The sequence below is a fragment of the Staurois parvus genome, unplaced genomic scaffold, assembly GCF_062004578.1.
Source record: "Staurois parvus isolate SC_StPar_1 unplaced genomic scaffold, SC_StPar_1.0 ptg000390l, whole genome shotgun sequence".
NCBI lineage: Eukaryota > Metazoa > Chordata > Amphibia > Anura > Ranidae > Staurois > Staurois parvus.
In genome coordinates, this window is record NW_028318186.1 from 11,170,027 (window position 1) to 11,191,711 (window position 21,685).

A 21,685-nucleotide genomic window follows, 5' to 3' on the forward strand; every position below is an offset into this window, starting at 1 on the left:
TAGTTCACACTAGATGCAGTTCAGTGCGCTTTTTTTCTGCATCAAAAATGCAACAACTGTACATGTATTTTGACCATCAGCCCATCCCCCACAGTTATTACCTTTGGTATGTCTCGACCCTCCCTCTTAGATTGTAAAATCTAACAATCAGGGACCTCTGAATTCTCCTGTATTCATTTGTATTGTAATTGTACTGTCTGCCTTTATGTTGTAAAGCACTGCATAAACTGTTGGCACTATATAAATCCTGTATAATAAAAATAATAATAAAAATAATAATAATTGCAGCTCATTTCACATTACTGACCCGGAGATTGAAAGTTAAGGTGTGATCAATTGCTGGAAAGCAGGGAGCCTGATGAATTTACTGAACATTCTACATTAAATCTAGTTATTAAAAGTGTACTCTGTGTAGTTATCAGTAACACCATGATCTTCATTGACTACCAGGACTGCAGGTATTTCTGCTTTTACTGTCCTAAAACACACTGCTGGAGGACTCTTCCTCTATCGAACTCTCATCTCCTGAAATGCTCTGCGCTGCTGGAGGACTCTGCTCCTTCCTCTATCTAACTCTCTACTCCTGAAATACTCTGCACTGCTGGAGGACTCTGCTCCTTCCTCTTTCTAACTCTCATCTCCTGAAATACTATGCACTGCTGGAGGACTCTGCTCCTTCCTCTATCTAACTCTCTACTCCTGAGATATTCTGCACTGCTGGAGGACTCTGCTCCTTCCTCTATCTAACTCTCTATTCCTGAAATACTCTGCACTGCTGGAGGACTCTGCTCCTTCCTCTATCTAACTCCCTACTCCTGAAATACTCTGCACTGCTGGAGGACTCTGCTCCTTCCTATATCTAACTCTCTACTCCTGAAATACTCTGCACTGCTGGAGGACTCTGCTCCTTCCTCTATCTAACTCTCTACTCCTGAGATACTCTGCACTGCTGGAGGACTCTGCTCCTTCCTCTATCTAACTCTCTACTCCTGAAATAATCTGCACTGCTGGAGGACTCTGCTCCTTCCTCTATCTAACTCTCATCTCCTGAAATACTCTGCACTGCTGGAGGACTCTGCTCCTTCCTCTATCTAACTCTCTACTCCTGAAATACTCTGCACTGCTGGTGGACTCTGCTCCTTCCTCTATCTAACTCTCTACTCCTGAGATATTCTGCACTGCTGGAGGACTCTGCTCCTTCCTCTTTCTAACTCTCATCTCCTGAAATACTCTGCACTGCTGGAGGACTCTGCTCCTTCCTCTATCTAACTCTCTACTCCTGAGATATTCTGCACTGCTGGAGGACTCTGCTCCTTCCTCTTTCTAACTCTCATCTCCTGAAATACTCTGCACTGCTGGAGGACTCTGCTCCTTCCTCTATCTAACTCTCTACTCCTGAAATACTCTGCACTGCTGGAGGACTCTGCTCCTTCCTCTATCTAACTCTCATCTCCTGAAATACTCTGCACTGCTGGGGGACTCTGCTCCTTCCTCTATCTAACTCCCTACTCCTGAAATACTCTGCACTGCTGGAGGACTCTGCTCCTTCCTCTATCTAACTCTCATCTCCTGAAATACTCTGCACTGCTGGGGGACTCTGCTCCTTCCTCTATCTAACTCCCTACTCCTGAAATACTCTGCACTGCTGGAGGACTCTGCTCCTTCCTCTATCTAACTCTCATCTCCTGAAATACTCTGCACTGCTGGGGGACTCTGCTCCTTCCTCTATCTAACTCCCTACTCCTGAAATACTCTGCACTGCTGGAGGACTCTGCTCCTTCCTCTATCTAACTCCCTACTCCTGAAATACTCTGCACTGCTGGAGGACTCTGCTCCTTCCTCTATCTAACTCTCTATTCCTGAAATACTCTGCACTGCTGGAGGACTCTGCTCCTTCCTCTATCTCTCTACTCCTGAAATACTCTGCACTGCTGGAGGACTCTGCTCCTTCCTCTATCTAACTCTCTACTCCTGAAATAATCTGCACTGCTGGAGGACTCTGCTCCTTCCTCTATCTAACTCTCTATTCCTGAAATACTCTGCACTGCTGGAGGACTCTGCTCCTTCCTATATCTAACTCTCTACTCCTGAAATACTCTGCACTGCTGGAGGACTCTGCTCCTTCCTATATCTAACTCTCTACTCCTGAAATACTCTGCACTGCTGGAGGACTCTGCTCCTTCCTCTATCTAACTCTCTATTCCTGAAATACTCTGCACTGCTGGAGGACTCTGCTCCTTCCTCTATCTCTCTACTCCTGAAATACTCTGCACTGCTGGAGGACTCTGCTCCTTCCTCTATCTAACTCTCTACTCCTGAAATAATCTGCACTGCTGGAGGACTCTGCTCCTTCCTCTATCTAACTCTCTATTCCTGAAATACTCTGCACTGCTGGAGGACTCTGCTCCTTCCTATATCTAACTCTCTACTCCTGAAATACTCTGCACTGCTGGAGGACTCTGCTCCTTCCTATATCTAACTCTCTACTCCTGAAATACTCTGCACTGCTGGAGGACTCTGCTCCTTCCTCTATCTAACTCTCTATTCCTGAAATACTCTGCACTGCTGGAGGACTCTGCTCCTTCCTCTATCTAATTCTCTACTCCTGAGATATTCTGCACTGCTGGAGGACTCTGCTCCTTCCTCTATCTAATCTCCTTTCCTGAAATACTCTTTAATGCTGGAGGACTCTGCTGCAATTTTATTGAAAAGAATCAAGCAACAAAATTTTATACAAAAGTAAAAAACATAACCATAGTACAGTCATACTTCAACAGAAAACAAAAGTGAATGCACATCCATGTTCAGAATATATACAATATATACATAGTCTACTACCAAAACTTTCAAACTATAGAAAACTATTTACATAAAGCAACAGAGAGGACCTAAGTGGCACAACCCATCACCTATGTATGCAGCTATTTTTCAAAAATAAGACATCAAGGAAAAAACTAGGGTGATAAGAGACAGACAGCCACACCCCGTTAAGAGACTCCTGGTAGTCAAGGAAGCTTTAAACCCCTCCACGCCTTCAACCACGTCCTCTGACCCCACTTGTCTCTCTCAAGCACCTTAATCTTCCCCACCTCAAGCAATATGTCACACACCACTACCTGAACAGGAAGGATTTTACACCAAGTGGTGACCTGACAACGTGTGTTCCAAGTGAAATGACAGACTACTAGGCTAACTAAAAAGAGTGTATCCAAACAAAAAAAACAGTGTTGAATGCTCTGTACACCCACTCAGCTTAACCCAGCCTAGAGAGGAAAGGAACACTGAGGGACCGCTCCACCTGTTTGTATACCTCCTATGTTAAAAGGGCAATGAAGCAGAGAATGGTCCATAGTCTCCTCCTCACCTGCACACTCCTCCCGAGGACAACCACGATCCATCTCACTGTGGTATTTTAAATTGCCCCGAACATACTGCCTCCCGTGGAAGCACAGCCAAGCCAGATCCCTAAATTTAAGGGGGACTCTATCCAAATAATCAGCCTTAACCCTTCCCTCATAGTTGCACCCGGACAATCCCTTAAGGCCAGTGGGTCATGAAAGACTTTGTTCAAGACTCGGCTCATAAGGACTTTCCTCAGAACGGATCTGAGATCTTCAGCCGACAATCGCCACTGCCTCAGAAACTTCAGGCATGGAGAGAAATAGGGTGGAAGCGGACCATGATGACCCCTGAGACTCTTCACTTGGTCACCTTCTTCCCAAAGTCGTAGAAAAGGCATAAACCAATATCGAAACATGCCTGCCCATCCAGGAGGCTCCACTGCAAGCATATTACCAATATTAAACTTGAGAAAGAGAAGTGAAAAGAAAAGAACTGGGATGACCATACCTAAGCCTTCCTCCCTCCTGGACAGATAGGTGACATTCCTCTTGATGAGGTTCAGTCTGTTCCTCCACAGCATCTGGAAGAACACACTAGAGACCCTAGCATAGAGAGACACTGGCAAGATGCAGACAAATCTGACATACAAGAAGTCTTAATCAAATCAACCCTTTCCCTCAGAGATAACTTCCATCTCTTCCAGCTGACCACCTTAGTATTGGCAACTTCCAGGCTGCATTCGCAATTTTTAAGGCCATAATCGTCAGGTCCGAATTCAATGCCTAGTATCTTAATTTTTTCCTGGGGTGTTGGAAAGGCGTACGGGAGATCAAACACCTCACTTTCCTTTCCCATTCAGAACACTTCACTCTTATCCTGATTGATCTAGGAGCCTGATGTTTCAGAGTATCATGATGTCAGAGAAACCAACTCCTCTGCTTCATCCATCCCAGTGACAATCATTGACACATCATCCACATAGGCAACAACCCTCAAAGGTGGCTCACCTGGGAGCCCCACTGGTACCCGAGGAAGGGGTCGATTGCAAACGCATAGAGCAAGGGACTCAGAGGACAACCCTGGAGCACCTCAGAGTTAACATCAAAGGACTGCCCAACCCAACCATTAACAAGAGGGAAGCTTTCCGCCCCCTTATACAAGACTTTCAACCAATCGACAATGCCACCTGGCAGACTGTACTTACTAAGGAGCAGCCACAGGTACTCATGGTTGACACAATCAGAAGCCTTTGCCTGATCCAATGCCAGCAAATGCTTTCCCCAGCCGGCATTCCTGCACTGCTCCAGGGCCTCCCGGACAGCTAACACCACTGTGAAGGTGCTCCTACCCTGGACTGAACAGTGCTGATGGCGAGAAAGCAAAGACTCTGCTACTGACGATAAGCGGCAGAAAAGTATCTTCTCCAGCATCTTTCTATTGACATTGAGAAGTCTAATGGGGTGCCAGTTTTCAATCATCAAAGGATCCTTTCCTTTTGACAGAAGAATCACAGCTGAGTGCCTTATGGAAGGGGGAAGAGTCCCCTCAATGAGGCAGCTGTTAAAAATTTCTGCCAAATTCGGGGCCAAAATAGACTTAAAAGATTTGTAAAACTCAGCAGTCAAGCACTCGGCCCAGGTGATTTTTTGATGGCTAGTTGCTCAATTGCTCTCTTCACCTCTTCAACTGTGATCTCCTCTGTCATATTCATCAATGGAACATCTCCACCATTTAGACCTGGAGTAAAGTACAAAAAGCTTTCCATCTTGCTTCAATTCCATCCCATATACACCTCTTTCCTCCCAAGAAGTTCAACATAAATGGACCTCACGACCTCCAGGATCCCTGATCTGGACTTTGTCAAGGAACCTGTACTATCCTTAAGGCCAATGACCATCTTAACAGCTACACCTTGTTTGCAGTTTCTGGTAAGGGCTGGGTGAGTGGTACTTCCCATAGTCCCTCTTCAGAACCAAAAAGGCATGCCGGTCATTTTGACACTTCTTGAGGAGGAATTTCACCTCAGAGATTGCCCCAGGATCTCCTCCTCTCAAGACAAGAATATCCAGCTTCCTCCACACATTTTGGTAGGTCATGTGTCTATCAAACTTCTTTCTATTGGCTAGGCCCCTGACGATCAGCTCCCACCATTCAGCTTTGCTGCTACAAATGTCCAGGATGGTGACTTGTGCCTGAAAGAATTCCTCAAAGGATTGTCTGACATGCTCTTCCTCGAGAAGAGTCGAATTCAATCTCCAGATGCCCTTGCCCCTCTGAGGGGAGTCTAAAGCATTCAAGACTACAGCTAACATACAGTAATCAGAGAACTCTACTGCCTGCACCACTGGGGGAGAGAAAGCAGTGGTCTCCTTAAAAAAAAACAAAAAAAAAAAACCCATCTATCCTATTCTGGCTATTACCTTGTTGAAATGTGAACCCTGTGTCGTCAGGGAGGTGCTTAATGTGCACATCCACAAGACCAGCATCCCTAACCATACTATTCAAAAAAACGCTATCATATCCAAACTTTTCTTTGAAGTCCTTCCTGTCCTTGGGCCTAGTCACAGTATTAAAGTCACCTCCAAAGATCACTTGCCGGGATGTAAAAAGAAATGGCTTGATCCTTGTAAAGGCATTTCCTGTCCCACTTTGTGTGCGCCCCATAAACAGTAATTAGGCACAGGTCCTGCCCTCGCACAAGGATAAGACCATACATCTCCCAATCTACACCTCAATAACCCACCAAACAGTTATGCCGGTTTAAACAACACCGCCACACCGCTGTACGGCTCAGCCACAAGAGACCAGTAATATGGACTATACCCAGGGGCGGACTGACAACTCATGGGGCCCCCGGGCAATAGGGTATCATGGGGCCCATGTGTCCTTGCCCAAACTCAAAAAAGCCTATGAAAAAGGTACCAGGGGCATCTCATGGGGGCCCCCTACTGACCCTGGGCATATACTGTAAATGCTCCCTTTCTGTATTTTTTTATCAATAATAAACAGGAAGTGTCTTATATTTGTTAAAATAAAGATTTTTCATCTACCACTGCAGTTACATTTAGGTTTCCGGAAGAACATACCAGTGAAGGGCTGTTTTCTCCCTTTGATACACATACAGTTAGGTCCATATATATATATTTGGACACAGGCAAAATTTTTGTTTTTTTCAGAACATATTCAAGCTATAGTTATATAATGGATATGGGCTGAATGTGCACTCTCAGGTTTAACCACTTGCCTACCAGGCACTTATACCCCCTTCCTTACCAGGCCAATTTTCAGCTTTCAGCGCTGCCGCACTTTGATTGACAATTGCGCGGTCATGCAACATTGTACCCATATGAAATTTTGATCATTTTTTCTCACAAATAGAGCTTTCTTTTGGTGGTATTTAATCGCCACTGGGCGCTTTACTTTTTGCGCTATAAATTAAAAAAAGTGCAAAAAATTTGAAAAAAAAAAAAAAGTTTATTTGTATCTTTTATAAAATTTTTCAAACAGGTATTTTTTCTCCTTCACTGATTTGCGTTGATGAGGCGGCACTGATGGGCACTGATAGGCGGCACTGATGGGCACTGATAGGCAGCACTAAAGGGCACTGATAGGCAGTACTAATGAGGTGGCACGGATAGGCGGCACTGATAGACAGCACTAATTAGGGGTCACGGATAGGCGGCACTGATATGCAGCACTGATAGGCGGCACTGATAGGTGACACTGATGATGGGTACTGATAGACGGCACTGACTGGCATCACTTCTGGGCACTGACTGGCGGCACTGACTGGCACAACCCATGGGCACTGACTGGTGGCACTGACTGGCAGCACTGCTGGGCTGCACTGGTGGGTGGCACTGGTGGGCAGCACTGGTGGGTGGGCACAGGTGGGTGGCACTGGTGGGCACAGGTGGGTGGCACTGGTGGGCACAGGTGGGTGGGCACAGGTGGGTGGCACTGCTGGGCACATGTAGGTGGCACTTCTGGGCACAGGTAGGTGGCACTGCAGAGTGGCACAGGTGGGTGCACTGCTGGGCACAGGTGGGGGCACTGCTGGGCACAGGTGGGGGCACTGCTGGGAATGGGTGGGCGGGGCTAGTGGGCGCACTGCTGGGCGGAACTTGCGGGTGTCACTGCTGGGCACCGATCATCAGGGCACTGATCATCAGTGCCCTGATGATCGGTGCCGATCCCCGCTCTGACAACTGCCGGTTCTCGGCAGTACTTTCCTCACGATCTGACAGCGTGAGGAAAGTGCAGCCGAGAACCGGCACTTGCATTTCCCTGTGATCAGCGTGTCATTGGACACCGCTGATCACGTGGTAAAAGGCCGGTGGGATCGGCCTTTCACCACATCACGTGATCAGCTGTGTCCGTAGGACACAGCGATCACGGAGATCGCCGGGTGCGCGCCCCCTGGGGCGCGCAGGAGAGCGCATTCTGGGAGGACGTCATATGACGTCCACTCAGAACTGGCCGGCCGCCGTGAAGCCGTCATTCGGCTATGCGCGGTCGGCAAGAGGTTAATTTGAGGGTATATACATCCAAATTGGAGGAAGGGTTTAGGAATTACAGCTCTTAAGAGTAGCCATCCTCCCTTTTTCAAGGGACCAAAAGTAATTGAATATAATCATAAATAAAATGTTTGTTTTTAATATTTTGTTTAGAATCCTTTACTGGCAATGACTGCCTGAAGTCTGGAACCCATGGACATGACCAAAGACTGGGTGTCCTCCTTTTTGATGCTTTGCCAGGCTCTAACTGCAGCTGTCTTCAGTTGTTCTTTTTTTGTGGGTCTTTCTGCCTTTAGTTTTGCCTTCAGCAAGTGAAATGCATGCTCAATAGAATTGAGATCAGGTGATTGACTCGGCCATTGCAGAATATTCAAAGTTTTTCCTTCAAAAGCTCCTGGGTTGCTTTTGCAGTGTGTTTTGGATCATTGTCCATCTGTACTGTGAAGTGCCGTCCAATCAGCTTTGCTGCATTTGGCTGAATCTGGGCTGACAGTATATCTTTAAACATTGCAGAATTCATCCAGCTGCTTCTGTCACATCATCAATAAACACCAATGACCCAGTGCCACTGGAAGCCATGCATGCCCATGCCAGCACACTGCCTCCATGTTTTACATATGATGTTGTGTGCTTTGGATCATGAGCTGTTCCAAGCCTTCTCCACACTTTTTTCTTCCAGTCGTTCTGGTACAGATTAATCTTAGTTTCATCCATCCAAAGAATGCTTTTCTATAACTGGTCTGGCTTTTTTAGATGTTTTTTGGCAAAGTCTAATCTGGCTTTTCTGTTCTTCAGGCTTACGAATGGTTTGCACCTTGTCGTGAACCCTCTGTATTTGCTCTCATGAAGTATTTTCTTGATTGTAGACTTTGACAATGATATGCCCACCTCCTGGAGAGTGTCCTTCACTTGTCTGGATGTTGTGAATGGGTTGTTCTTTACCATAGAGAGGATCCTGTGATCATCCACTACTGTTGTCTTCCATGGATGCCCATGCCTTTTTATGTCGCTGACCTCACCAGTACGTTCTTCTTTCCTCAGAATGTACCAAACTGTTGATTTGGGAACTACTTATGTTGCTGCTATCTCTCTGATGGATTTGTTTAGTTTTTGAAGCCTTACAATGGCCTGTTTCACTTGCATGGACAGCTCCTTTGAACGCATGATGCATGCTCACAGCAATAGATTCCAAATGCAAACACCACACTTATAATCAACTTCAGACCTTTTAACTGCCTAATTGATAAAGAAATAATGAAGGAGTAGCCCACACCTGGCCATTAAACAGCTTGTGATTCAATTGTCCAATTACTTTTGCTCCCTTGAAAAAGGGGGGGTGGCTAATCTTAGGAGCTGTAATTCCTAAAACCCTTCCTCCAATTTGGATGTACATACCCACAAATTAAACCTGAGAGTGTGCACTTTCAGCCCATATCCATTATATAACTATAGCTTGAATATGTTTTGGTAAATACCTGAAAAAATCTAAAATTGTGTCCAAATATATATGGCCTTAACTGTATGCTTGTAATTTCACTCATTGTGTTTGTTAAGTCATACTGTATACGTATATATCTGGGTTACATTTCAGTGTATTTAATGTGATTTGTAGGCAGCTGTTTGCAAGAAATGTGTTCATTGTATGTATTCGTAAGAGACATACAGTATATACAAGCATATTGTAATTTTGGTTTATGTGATTGTATTGCAGTTTTGCAGAACTATTCACAGAAGTAAATTCAGTTTTGGAAGGAAACACAATACTGCTTATGTCAGTTTTGTTAGCTAGCTGTTGGCTAACCGTTAGTAGGACAGCAGTGTCAGGCAGCTGGCTCAGTCAAGAACTGTTGGCCCCAGAAGTATGAAGACATCATCATATAGTAGGGCAATCAGCCACAGTATGAGGAACCCCTAACAACCTCTGGAGGACCCCTAGGTTCCAAGGAACCCTGGTTGAGAAAGGCTGCTCTAATGCATTAAACACCAGCATGGTGGTCCTGTTCTCATTTAGAGGGAGTTGTAGGAGAGAACAAATTTTTTTAACCACTGAGACTTCCCAAATTAATGTGATAAAAACTTTGCTTCATTGCTCTTGTTGTGTTATCTGAAATACAAAAATGGGATAAAAGTGAAATATTCATCTCCAGCCAGGAATATTAGGGGAAACATTTCACTGTGAACTTCCACGGGAGTCGCAGCTTCGTTTGATTCATTTCTTCATTAGCTGCAATTTGCCGGTAACTTATTACTGCAGAAAGCAGATGAGGACAAACAGAAAAACAAATCAAATGACGGAGAGAGAAATATTTATCAATTCAGATTTACATTCCTACACACAGAGTGCCTCTCCTAAATACAAACTCAGTGTAACTTATTCTTCTTAAAGAGGTAGTAAACCGCCAAAAAACAAATCCCCTGTATGCTTTGCATACTAGCACATTATGAAATACTTACCTTAGAACAAAGCACTCGAACGGTGTACGTTTAGGAGATATTCCTTGTACCTACAGGTAAGCTTTATTATAAGCTTTCCTGTAGGTACAAATGTCCAGTGGGAGTTTACTTGCACTTTAAAGAGGTCCTGTCACTAAAATTCATGCTTCACATGGATCGATAGGTCACATAGCAACATAAAAAAATCATATTATAAAAAACAGCAACTAATTCAAGAAAATAAAAAAAAATCCTGTTCTGAGGTTTTATTTTGCAGACTGGATACCATGGTCATTGACCACCATTTGGATGGACCTTATTTGGGTCAGCAAAGTACAAGGCAAGACGTGTATCTTGTAAGTAAATCTATCTGCCTCCATGTACACAAATAAATATGAATGGTATCTGGAACTGAGATTTTCATACATTAAAATACATTGATAAAATAATTTACACTAGGCTTACCTCTTTCTAATGTATGTCTGTGAAGGTTTCCATTTCTCTAGGTCATGGTAAATCTAGTAGCAGTTAGTCTCATTCAATTAGACTTGTTCTGTAATGTTGAAGACATTTCATAGCTACTTCTTTTTTAATTCTCATGAGTATCTGGGAAATAGCCCATTTTTGTATACCATAAAGGCCAACTCTGCACTGCAAAGGTAAACTGCTCATTCTGTCCAGGGCAGAGGAAAAAGCCTTATACTTACCCAATCCTCGACTCCTCTGGCAAATGGTGCTCCCCCACAATCTAAAGATGGACTGTTCCTGATGTCCTCACATGAAGAGCAGGTCTTTGGTCTTGATAACATCAAGAACAGTCCACTGCACAGGACCGCTAGACTGCGCGAGGGTGGGTGTTGCAGGAGCTGCAGGGACTGTTCTTGTTCCCCAATCCCTTAGAAAAAATGTGCAATTAACCCTTGCAGTGCGGGCACAGTCACTGTAAGAAAAAACTTTTTTTTCCCCCAGAATTGGGCTATAAAGAGGATCACCATCTAAAAAATGGTCAATAATATGTAAAGGGGGAAATAAACAAGTATACTTACCAATGTCCATGTGGCATTCTGCTTGTGCTAGGGTCCCCTTCTCCCACAGCGCCATTTTGAAAATTTACATAATTCTGTAATACTCTCTATGTGAAAGATGAAGCACATGACACCTCACATTGACCATATGACATTGCATGCATCTGTTAAAATATATAAAACCTCACAAGATCTCAGGGGAAGTTTTCTATATCAACAAATGAGTGTAATTTTGTACAATGCATGCACAAAGTCTTGTGCGTTTCAATGCACGTATACACAGTATGACAGTACTGTGAAATCTTGCAGTTTAGGTATGTAAATCTCCTGAAGGCAATGGGGACGTTGCCTTCGCAGGGGGGTGTCTGTGCAATCGGGGCTAAGCAACCACTGTCTACGGGTAAACCATAAAGTGAAAACCCAAAAAAGGTAAGTAAAGCAAAAAAGAAAAATTAGGAACGCAGTCTTAGGCGATTTCACATCTGCATGCAGAGACATGGGACATTTCTATGAGGACATTGAGATGCACATTTAGGACAAAGAGGACAACTTGTTTGAAAGAGGCCATTTACATCAAAATGAAACAAACATCAATGAACAGTGTTGGGGGGGGGCTATTACCACATATTAAGCTTTCCTGACACCAAGGATGGGGTTATGTAACTAGAAAAGGGTGGTTCCACAATTTTCACACATCCCATTCTGTTCTCCAACCAACAACAACTACACATTTCATGGTGCTTGGATGGGGGTGTTGTGAGTGGTGTGAATCAAAATATTGGGGACTTGGATAAGCTAAGAATCAACATTACAGAATGAGTCCTGTTGAAGGTGACCAACTACTACTAGATATTCAAATAAATAGATAAAACATTATAGGTGGAACCTGATTAATTGAGTCATATGGTGACTTCTTGTTCTGAATCCAGTGATGAAATGTCCGTACCATAGTTCCTAGCTGTTTTCCCCACCCACTTAGGAGTGTTGGGTTTTCCCACACTGTTTTATTTTCTGGGTTATTAAATACAATAAAATCCTGCATAGAGCATAGTATTTCCTAGTAATGGACCCAACCAACATGCAGCCCTGTTCACACACATGCTATCTGTGGAGTTCACAACCACTAATTCGATTCTCCCATGTTTAATACCATCATACATACTCCAACATTTCCCATCCATTGAACGGTCTGTAGATAGCAACTCCATACAAGGCAAATCTTTCCATTCTTGGTGGATTGTGGGTATGGGACATGCACCAGTCCACCCCAACATGTCTCTTTGTTAGAGTGCTATTTGTGTCTGGTGATGCAACTCATGTTTTTTCATGTTTGCCTGCACCAAAGACTGCGCATATACAGTACATGACCTGATTTTGCCTTGGTAGTATTTACTGTTTCCAAGTAACTTTGCCCATTTGTCCAATTAGACTTCTGTATTGGACCTTGCCCTCCTGACCAGACCTGCTCTTATTCAAATGCTGCCTGTCACGACCTTGGCATGCTTTATTCTGACTGTGCCTTTTTTGCATCCCTGCTCCTCACTTTGGTTGATTGACTTCCAGGTTCCTCACTGTTGGTCTGCCCCAGACTTTGGCTGTGTCCAAAGCCTAGTACTGCACCTCAGTGAGAGAGGGCCTCAAACCCAGAACCTCCTGGGACACAGGGCTCCTAACAGAGGCAAGGTACACCATGGTCTACCTATCCTGAAATCAGGTGAATCCCACATCCTAGGGACCAGTTGAGGCCAGTCCACCAAGTGCTTGATGAGGGGCTCTCCCATAGAGAGACTCCTCTGGATGTTGGGAGACAAAAGACCCAAAGGCCAAAAAACCTCTCCCTGACATCAGGCAGTCCCCCCTCCAATGACCTGCACCCCCATCTCTGTGCAAACGCACAAAAAATAGTTCACATTCAGTATACGTGCTTGTAAAATATATACATCACACACAAAAAAAGGAGTAATGTGCAGTACATAATGGACCTTTAGGCCTGTATGAAATACTGCTCAAAGGTCCACCCAAAGGTCTAGGAAGGCATGAAGTAACGTGACCAAGTGCCAGTAAAACACCAATGGTGTGGTGCAGCAAAAAAATTTGTTTTTCCAGTACCCCTGGGATGCCACCCCCAGGGGGCACATCACTGGGTGCTCCTTGCACCTTCTTACTGTTACTGCTACTGCTATCTCAGGATTTACAACTTGGAGCTTTGGGTTGTCAGAGCACTCCTAATGGTTTCTCCATGATCTCAAATGAAATAACTCAAACAGACAGTGTGGAAGGTCATTGTTATTGCTGACCTCCTTCTAGGGACACTAGTTGTCTGTCTTCAACATTTTTTGGGTCACTAACAAGTATATACTATATGGTATGACCATCACAACTATTGTATATGAGCTTGTGGGACATCCTATTCCAAAACCATGGGCATCAGTTTGGAATTGCCATCCTTCCCTTCCATCAATATCATTCTCCACTCTTCTGGGAAAGCTTTCCACTAGATTTTGGAGTGTATCTGTGGAAATTTGTACACATTCAATCATGGGAGTGTTGGTGAGGTCAGGTACTGATGCTGAGTGAGATAATCTGGCTGTATTTCGATTCAGGCCAACGGTGTTCATTGTGGTTGATAAACTTATAAAACCATGTCTTTATGAAGCTGGCTTTGTACACAGGAGTACAGTCATACTGGAACAGAAAAAGTCCTTCCCTGAATTGTTACAACAAGGTTGGAAGAGTACCATTGTTTAAATCAGGGGGGTTCAACTCAATCTGATCGCTGGCCACATCAGCATTATGGTTGCCCTCGAACGGTCAGATGTATCTGATAGACTAGATGTCCAGAGCACCCCATCCTTACATCAGATGTCAAGATCCTCTCCCCACCATCAGAAGTCAAGAGTCCCCCACCCTCCCTTACATCACAGTGCACACCTCATACCCTGTGCTGCAGCTGGGAAGAAGCTGTTGGCAGAGCTGGGAAGCATAAAGTTCAGGGTCTGGAGGAGGACCAGAATCAGCTGCCAGGGCCTGCTGAATGCTGAGACCACGAGAGGCGGAGATGAGGGTGCTGCTGCAGAGAGAATCTCAGGCTTTGTAGGAAAAGTTTAGTCTTCCTCTCTGCTGCCAGCTGCTGAGATTGTGAAGGGAAGAGACAAGAGCCTATTCACAGCTGCACAGAGAACAGCAGGATCTGGTGGCGGATCTGCTGCCAACTACTGAGACAAGGTGTTGGTGGAGACAAGGGGGGTGCCGCAGCTACAGGCAAGGTGTGAGGGCTACCTGCAACAGCCTAGCTGGCCAGATTTGGCCTGCTTGCCTTGTGTTTGACACATGCGGTCTAAATTGTCTTTGTGTGCTGTAGCATTAACAGCACCCCTCACTGGAAGCACCTAAACTCAACAATCTGGAAGTGTGTCTGCACCGTTTGGCCATACTGGTGTGTGTGATGGCCAGGTGCTCACAATTTGTTCACCATATAGTGTATTAGAAGGCCTAAATAAAGTCAGTATTTCAGTTCTTGGTCATTTCCTCAGCACATAGTGGGGGCACAGGCAGAAAATATTAAAGCCTTTGGATCAGCGTGACAGCCAGGCAACTGTTATTTTCAGAACAAGAGGTCAGTAATGGCATTTTTATATTCTTTTTAGTAGTGAACTAAAGTGGAACTTTACCTGTCCAAAAATAAATAAATAAAAACTTCTAGCAGGTCATTCTATGTCTCTTCTGCAATAAACGCTTCTTATCTGCCTATTAGCAAACTTGTGTGCAAATCGGAGTACACTCATGGCATGCCCTGGTGCCAGGATGAATTAAAGAATATGTAAACCCAACATTTCATACTCCTGATATGCGCCTGCTGTACCATATTCTTGTATGAAAAAGTATCCTGTTCTCTTTGTATTGCTTCCTTTGTGTGAAATCCCTGGTGTTCCTGCCGGTCCCTCAGTTTTCCTATTAAAAACTGACCACACTAAGCATGAGAGTACAGCGTGCTCAGTTATTATTATTATACAGGATTTATATAGCGCCAACAGTATGCTCAGCGCTTTACAATATAACGGGAGACAATACATCAACAATACAGTTCAATACAAGAGGGTTAGGAGGCTTGCAATCTAAGAGGGAGGGGCTAGTGGTACAAAAGGTAATAACTGTGAGGGATGGACTGGTAGGAGGAATAGAAGATTCCGTTATTAGCTGAAGGCAGGATAGGCTTTCCTGAAGAGATAGGTTTTCAGAGATTGGCTAAAAGTGGGCAGGGTAGGCGACAGTCTGATAGATTGGGGTAGAGAGTTGCAAAGGATGGTGGTCAGTTCTCTAGCTGTGCTAGGAATTCAGCCTACTCTCCTCCAGTGATCAGGCTTGTCCTGACACATCTCCCTCCCTGCACACTTTAATTGGGAAGATTGGTGTGCTGCTGTTTTTCCTCCCCCACATCTTATGCAGCTGCAGCTGGGAACAGAGGGTGTGTGATCACTTATAAAAAGGGAAAAAAGGGTTTATAATGTTTATATATATCTATATCAGCACACTGGCTAAATGGTTAGCACTTCTGCCTGGCAGTACTAGGGTCATCGATTCAAATCCCTGTAAGCCGTGTACCGGGGTGAGCTCCCCAGGATACAGTGAAGTCACAAACGAGGAAAGCAACCTCAACACCAGCTTTTGTCACAACAGAATTTTACTTAGATGTGGCAAATAAACACAACCACAAATGCTGAGAACAAACAATACATTTACATACACCCAGCGCTAAGGCTGAGACCCTTGTGCTGCACAGCATCCGGTGATGAATGAAGGTAGAAAGTGTAGTAATTTACCTACTGGGGGGCACAACTAAGCTGCCACACCTTACCTGTTATTACCCTAAAAGAACAGGAATCAGTGTATGGGTGTATGGTATGGGCTAGCCTGCGGTGCAGCACAACAGCTTACAATCTTACACAAATCTACAGTATTCCCCCTCCCATAACTGGTCCTGTAGCACGTGTCTGAGTATTCCTTCTGAGCAAAACGCCAGTCTGGATTGAGTTTGTAGGATTTTATCAGCTCTCCAATGTGAAATGTCACTTTAAGTTGTGGAGTCCTTCCAATGATCAGTAACAACACTTGTGGCCTGACACAAACAGAGACCCTAACTAACTATAGGCCTGTCTCAATCCTATAGGCGCCAACACTGAAATGAGGTGCGTGCACGATCTTCCCAACCCGGGTCTGCTTTGCATCCGCTGGTGACTCTGAACAGAAAAAATGTCTCTCCACGAAGCATGCGATATCCCAGTATATATATTGCTTAGTTCCTCAGCTTCCCATCAGCTTCCTGGCCGCAATCTTCCTTTCTTTGAACAGGGTTAGCGTCTTGAACACCATCAGCTTCACTCAACTGAATTTCTGATTACGGAGGGCTGTCCTCACATCTGGATGGCATCGGATTCTCAGATCACACAGCCCTCCTTCTCTCTCTCAAGCATGGCTGCTCTCCTCTCCTTTTCCTGTTCACTTCCCAAGTCTAAAACCCCACCTCTTCATGAATATAGAAATCTCTATGCAGTCTGAGGCTGTGTTAGAAAAAACAGTGACATCTTGTGGCTAAACTGCAGAATGTCAGTCAGAACATTTTTAATTTACTTCAATCAGTGTTCAAAGCTGTTTCCCCATCTCACATCCCAACCACAGTACCACCTGCCTGGAGTTTGCATGTTCTCACTGTGCCTGCGTGGGTTTCCTCCAGGTACTCTGGTTTCCCCTCACACTCCAAAGACATGCTGGTAGGTTAATTGGCTCCTGTCTAAATTGGCCCTAGTATGTGTATGTATGACTGTGAGTTAGGGACCTTAGAATGTACACCCCTTGAGGGTTAGGGACTGATGTGAATGTACAATATATATGTAAAGTGCTGTGTAAATTGACAGCACTATAGAAGTACCTGCAATAAATAAATATATATATACAAATGTTTTGCCTTTCACTTCTATTTTAAACCGAAGGGGTTGTTTTGCAAGGTGAGGGTTTACATATACTTTTATCCTTTGTGCTCGTGTGTCGCCTACAGAATTCTGGGCCAGCCAATCAAGATGGCTAAAGATGCAGATCTTGGAAGAAGACCCGGCAAAGTTGTTGGCGCTGGAAAGGGAGCTTGTGGATGTCACATAGCTGGGACAGAGGTACATTTAGATCCACTTGAAGGAAATATTGAAAACATTTCTGTGTACCATTATGAAGTAACCCTTAGTGAGCACATGGTGGCAGCGTTGAACAGCACACGGCGCCGCAGCTCCCGCTTGGTTTGGACGCGGCACCCCCAGGCATTTCACCTTCAGTACAGTACAATAGATTAATGTGAATGGTGAGCTATTAATGTTCCAGAAAATGAATGATGTTATACAATGTGGAATTAACGTGGCAGCTCAGGTAACATTGCTGTACGATTTATTCATCATAATGAAGCTAATGCATCTCATTTTTTTTGTCAGCGTGTTTTACTAGCAATTTACAAAGACAAATAAAGATCATAATAATTCATATACAGGGAAAGAATGCATGTTTCATTGACAGCTTCAATTACCAACCTCGCTTTTATGGTTACAAGCATTATATAGGATCTGAATAATTCTGCTTCTATATTTTCATACATTAACACCCCGGTCACACCGATCCCGACTTTGAAGTCGTGTGACTTACAGTGAAGTCGCACGATTTCAAAGTCGGATGACATGCCAATTTTAGGTGCGATTTCCAAGACATCTGATACAGATCTCTATGCAAATCGCACCAAAAGTAGTGCATGTACTGCTTTAGAAATCGGTGCGGCTCCGACTAAGAAGTGACCGCACTGATATGACCACTGTAATTGCGGACAATAGGGTGCGACTTGGCATGAGCTTCGCAAGTCGTATGACATGCAAATCGCATGGCAAGTCACACCCAGTATGACCGGGGACTAAAGGAAACCTGTATGGAGAGAAACATGAAAGTTGCCATTGCTGAAAAATGCCAGTTGCCTGGCTGTCTCTGGATTTTAAACACTGAAACACTTGCCTGGAGCACACATTAAAAGTGTTACTAAACCCCGGACCCTGCATTCACTATAACTGGTCTCCTAGGACCCTGCATTCACTATATCTGGTCTCCCAGGACCCTGCATTCACTATATCTGGTCTCCCAGGACCATGCATTCACTATAACTGGTCTCCTAGGACCCTACATTCACTATATCTGGTTTCCCCGGACCCTGCATTCACTATAACTGGTCTCCCTCAACCCTGCATTCACTATATCCGGTCTCCCTGGACCCTGCATGCACTATATCCGGTCTCCCCGGACCCTGCATTCACTATATCTGGTCTCCCAGGACCCTACATTCACTATATCTGTTCTCCCAAGACCCTGCATTCACTATATCTGGTCTCCCCGGACCCTGCATTCACTATATCTGGTCTCCCCGGACCCTGCATTCACTATATCTGTTCTCCCAAGACCCTGCATTCACTATATCTGGTCTCCCAGGACCGTGCATCACTATATCTGGTCTCCCAGGACCCTGCATTCACTATATCTGATCTCCCAGGACCCTGCATTCACTATAACTGGTCTCCCAGGACCCGGCATTCACTATATCTGGTCTCCCCGAACCCTGCATTCACTATAACTGGTCTCCCCGGACCCTGCATTCACTATATCTGGTCTCCCCGGACCCTGCATTCACTATAACTGGTCTCCTAGGACCCTGCAATCACTATATCCGGTCTCCCAGGACCCTGCATTCACTATATCTGGTCTCCCACACTACACAGAACATGGAAATGAAATTATTTTAATAAATATAAACTGCTAAATACCTTTTCTCATCAGCAGTTAGAGCAGTCTTGTGACTTCTATCAGTGTCCAGCAAAGCACTGGTTAATCTTGTAGGAGGAGTTGTCTTTCTGCTCTAGGAGGATGCAGAACCCCTGACCTCTGCTTGGACAGTGCTGATCACATGCACTCTCCCAAGAAAAAAGAAACCTATCAATACACACCAAACTGAGCATGTGCAGAGTGACAAGATATGTCTTATCAGGAGATACGAGGGGGACACTGGGAGAAGGGGAGGATTAGAGAAGACAGGATCAAACAGCATTTTTACACAGTGCAGAGAATTAACTCCTTAGGTTCCACAGTGAGTATAACAAGCATGCTTTACTGCATTGACAGACTGATTTTACTGTGAATGAAATCTGGGCACAAAAACATTTAAATTTATTCCTTATTAGCCACAAAGGATATAAATCCACTTTGTGCACACCAAATGCCTTTGCAACCCCAGATATTACATTGCAAAGTAGCAGTCACCTCATTGATTGTGCTGTAGCCTTTGCAGACAGCAGAGCTGTGGGAGGGACCAGCAGACCCCACCCACTACAGGCTGCCTGCAGAAGACTACAGGAGGGGCGGACACAAGACCAGTCACTTTGCACACGGAGAGAGAGCAGCAGTGAGCGGTCTTTATTACAGGAAGCTGCGCAGAGGGAAAGTCTTACACTGGATTATTGCACAGATCTGGAAGAAATACCCAAAGCACAGCAAGATTCAAAGAATGCACATGACATCCCAGAGTTCAGCTTTAAAGAGACCCTGTCAGTCTAAAAAAATATGAAGCATGAAGCTCATGTTGGATTGTCACTGTGTCTCCTACCTCCCGTGCATTCTAGCCCTGCACCCTCCACCAGTCTCTTTGGCATTTAGCCCCCCAGCAATGTCAGATGCCTGTGGATCCTTCCACCGATCCTCTATGTCAAACAAAGTCATTGAATTGTTACCTGCATCTTACAGAGCACAGAACACTTGCATTTCTTGAAGCTTTTTATTTACCTTTGTTTTGAGCAGAGATGGTTTAAGCTGAAAGTTTCACCTTCTCTGTCGGCCCCACTATCAAAATGTTAAGTAAAACCTTCCATTTTTATTACACACCCTTTTTTAGATCCACTGATGTCATCAATGGGTCTCTGTGCTTCTCTACACAATGTAGGCAGATCATGTCTGGTGGGAGGGGCAGACAGAGTGCTGTACATAGGTTATGAAAACATCACAGCACCCTGCCTCAGTATTCCTCTCAAAAGCCCTGAGAAATGATATAAGCAGCAGGTTGGCCCTTCGGAGGAGTTATGAAAATAAAAAAAAAACACACACGGGTGAATATCAGTCTGAAGGAGTGGGCATTCAACAGCAGACTACCCTAGGTGACACTGAGCCTCCAAGGCTGAAATCCAATGGTGGACTGAAATCCAATGGTGGAAGGGGGCAGAGCAGGGCCTCTGAAGGTGAGGCTTCAAAGCATATGTGGATTGCACATTCTGCTCTTGGATATTGCAATAGAGACATGCACTGTAGGGATCATCTACCATCAGGCACTCATGGGAGTTTACCCCATGATCTTTGGTTCATGAGATCAATGCCTTGCTGCTTGGCCACTGTGCCTTGCATCTGTTTCCACCCACCGGCCTCCAGTTCACTAAAATGAAACAGATGGGGATTCAATCCCCTTTCGTCTAGGTCAGGGGTGGGCAACTGTGGCCTCCAGCTGTCAGTGAACTACAAGTCTCATCATGCCTCTGCCTTTGGGAGTCATGCTTGTAACTGTCAGCTTTGCAATGCCTCATGGGACTTGTAGTTCTACAAGAGCTGGAGGCCCACAGTTGCCCACCCGTGGTCTAGGTGGATCGGATTGAAGGACAGTCAGGTGGAAGCAGACAGCCGCTTCATTTGTGCCCAACCAGCCATAAATCAGATTTGGATTGGTCTGTGTCTGCTCTGCATAAACATCAGCGGATAAATGACCCACTAAGCAAAGCTTGCCCCCTGTAAGGGAAGCCTTACAGAACTAATCCTCTTCAGTTGAAGGTGACTAACTCCTACTAGTACTTCTGACCTGTGCAAATGGAAACCTTCTGAGATAAGCAGAAGATGTCTATTGTGATAAGCACCTGTAATATATTAGGGAGAAGATCCCATTAGGCACAGATGGGGATTGAACCCATGATCTTTGGTTTACGAGACCAACGCCTTACCACTTGGCCACTGTGCCTTATGAGTAAGCACTCAATGGACGAATAGGAGCAGGGATGAGGACTTCGATGACATCTGTCATTCACATTTAATGCTGTTTAAATAGCTCCACCTGAATAATTAGACAGTTGACACTTTCAACCTTCAGCCCAACAAAAGATTAAAAGTTAAGCCTTCCTGACACCATCAATTATATTATGCAACTAGAACAGGGTTGTACTGCAGTTCTAAAGAGTTTCAGGAAACCATATGTAGCACCCTCCTACTTAGCTAGGGGGAGCTAGACTCCAGTTGTTAGCTAGGGCTGAGTAGCAGCCTGGGAGT

At 44.8% G+C, this 21,685-nt stretch overlaps 1 non-coding gene across 1 annotated transcript; it reads right to left on the reverse strand.

Annotated features, from left to right (window-relative positions):
- Positions 1–21,308: 21,308 nt before the first annotated feature.
- On the reverse strand, positions 21,309–21,380 carry TRNAT-CGU (transfer RNA threonine (anticodon CGU)). The gene has a single exon. It is a non-coding gene; the product is annotated as a tRNA-Thr (tRNA).
- Positions 21,381–21,685: the final 305 nt, after the last annotated feature.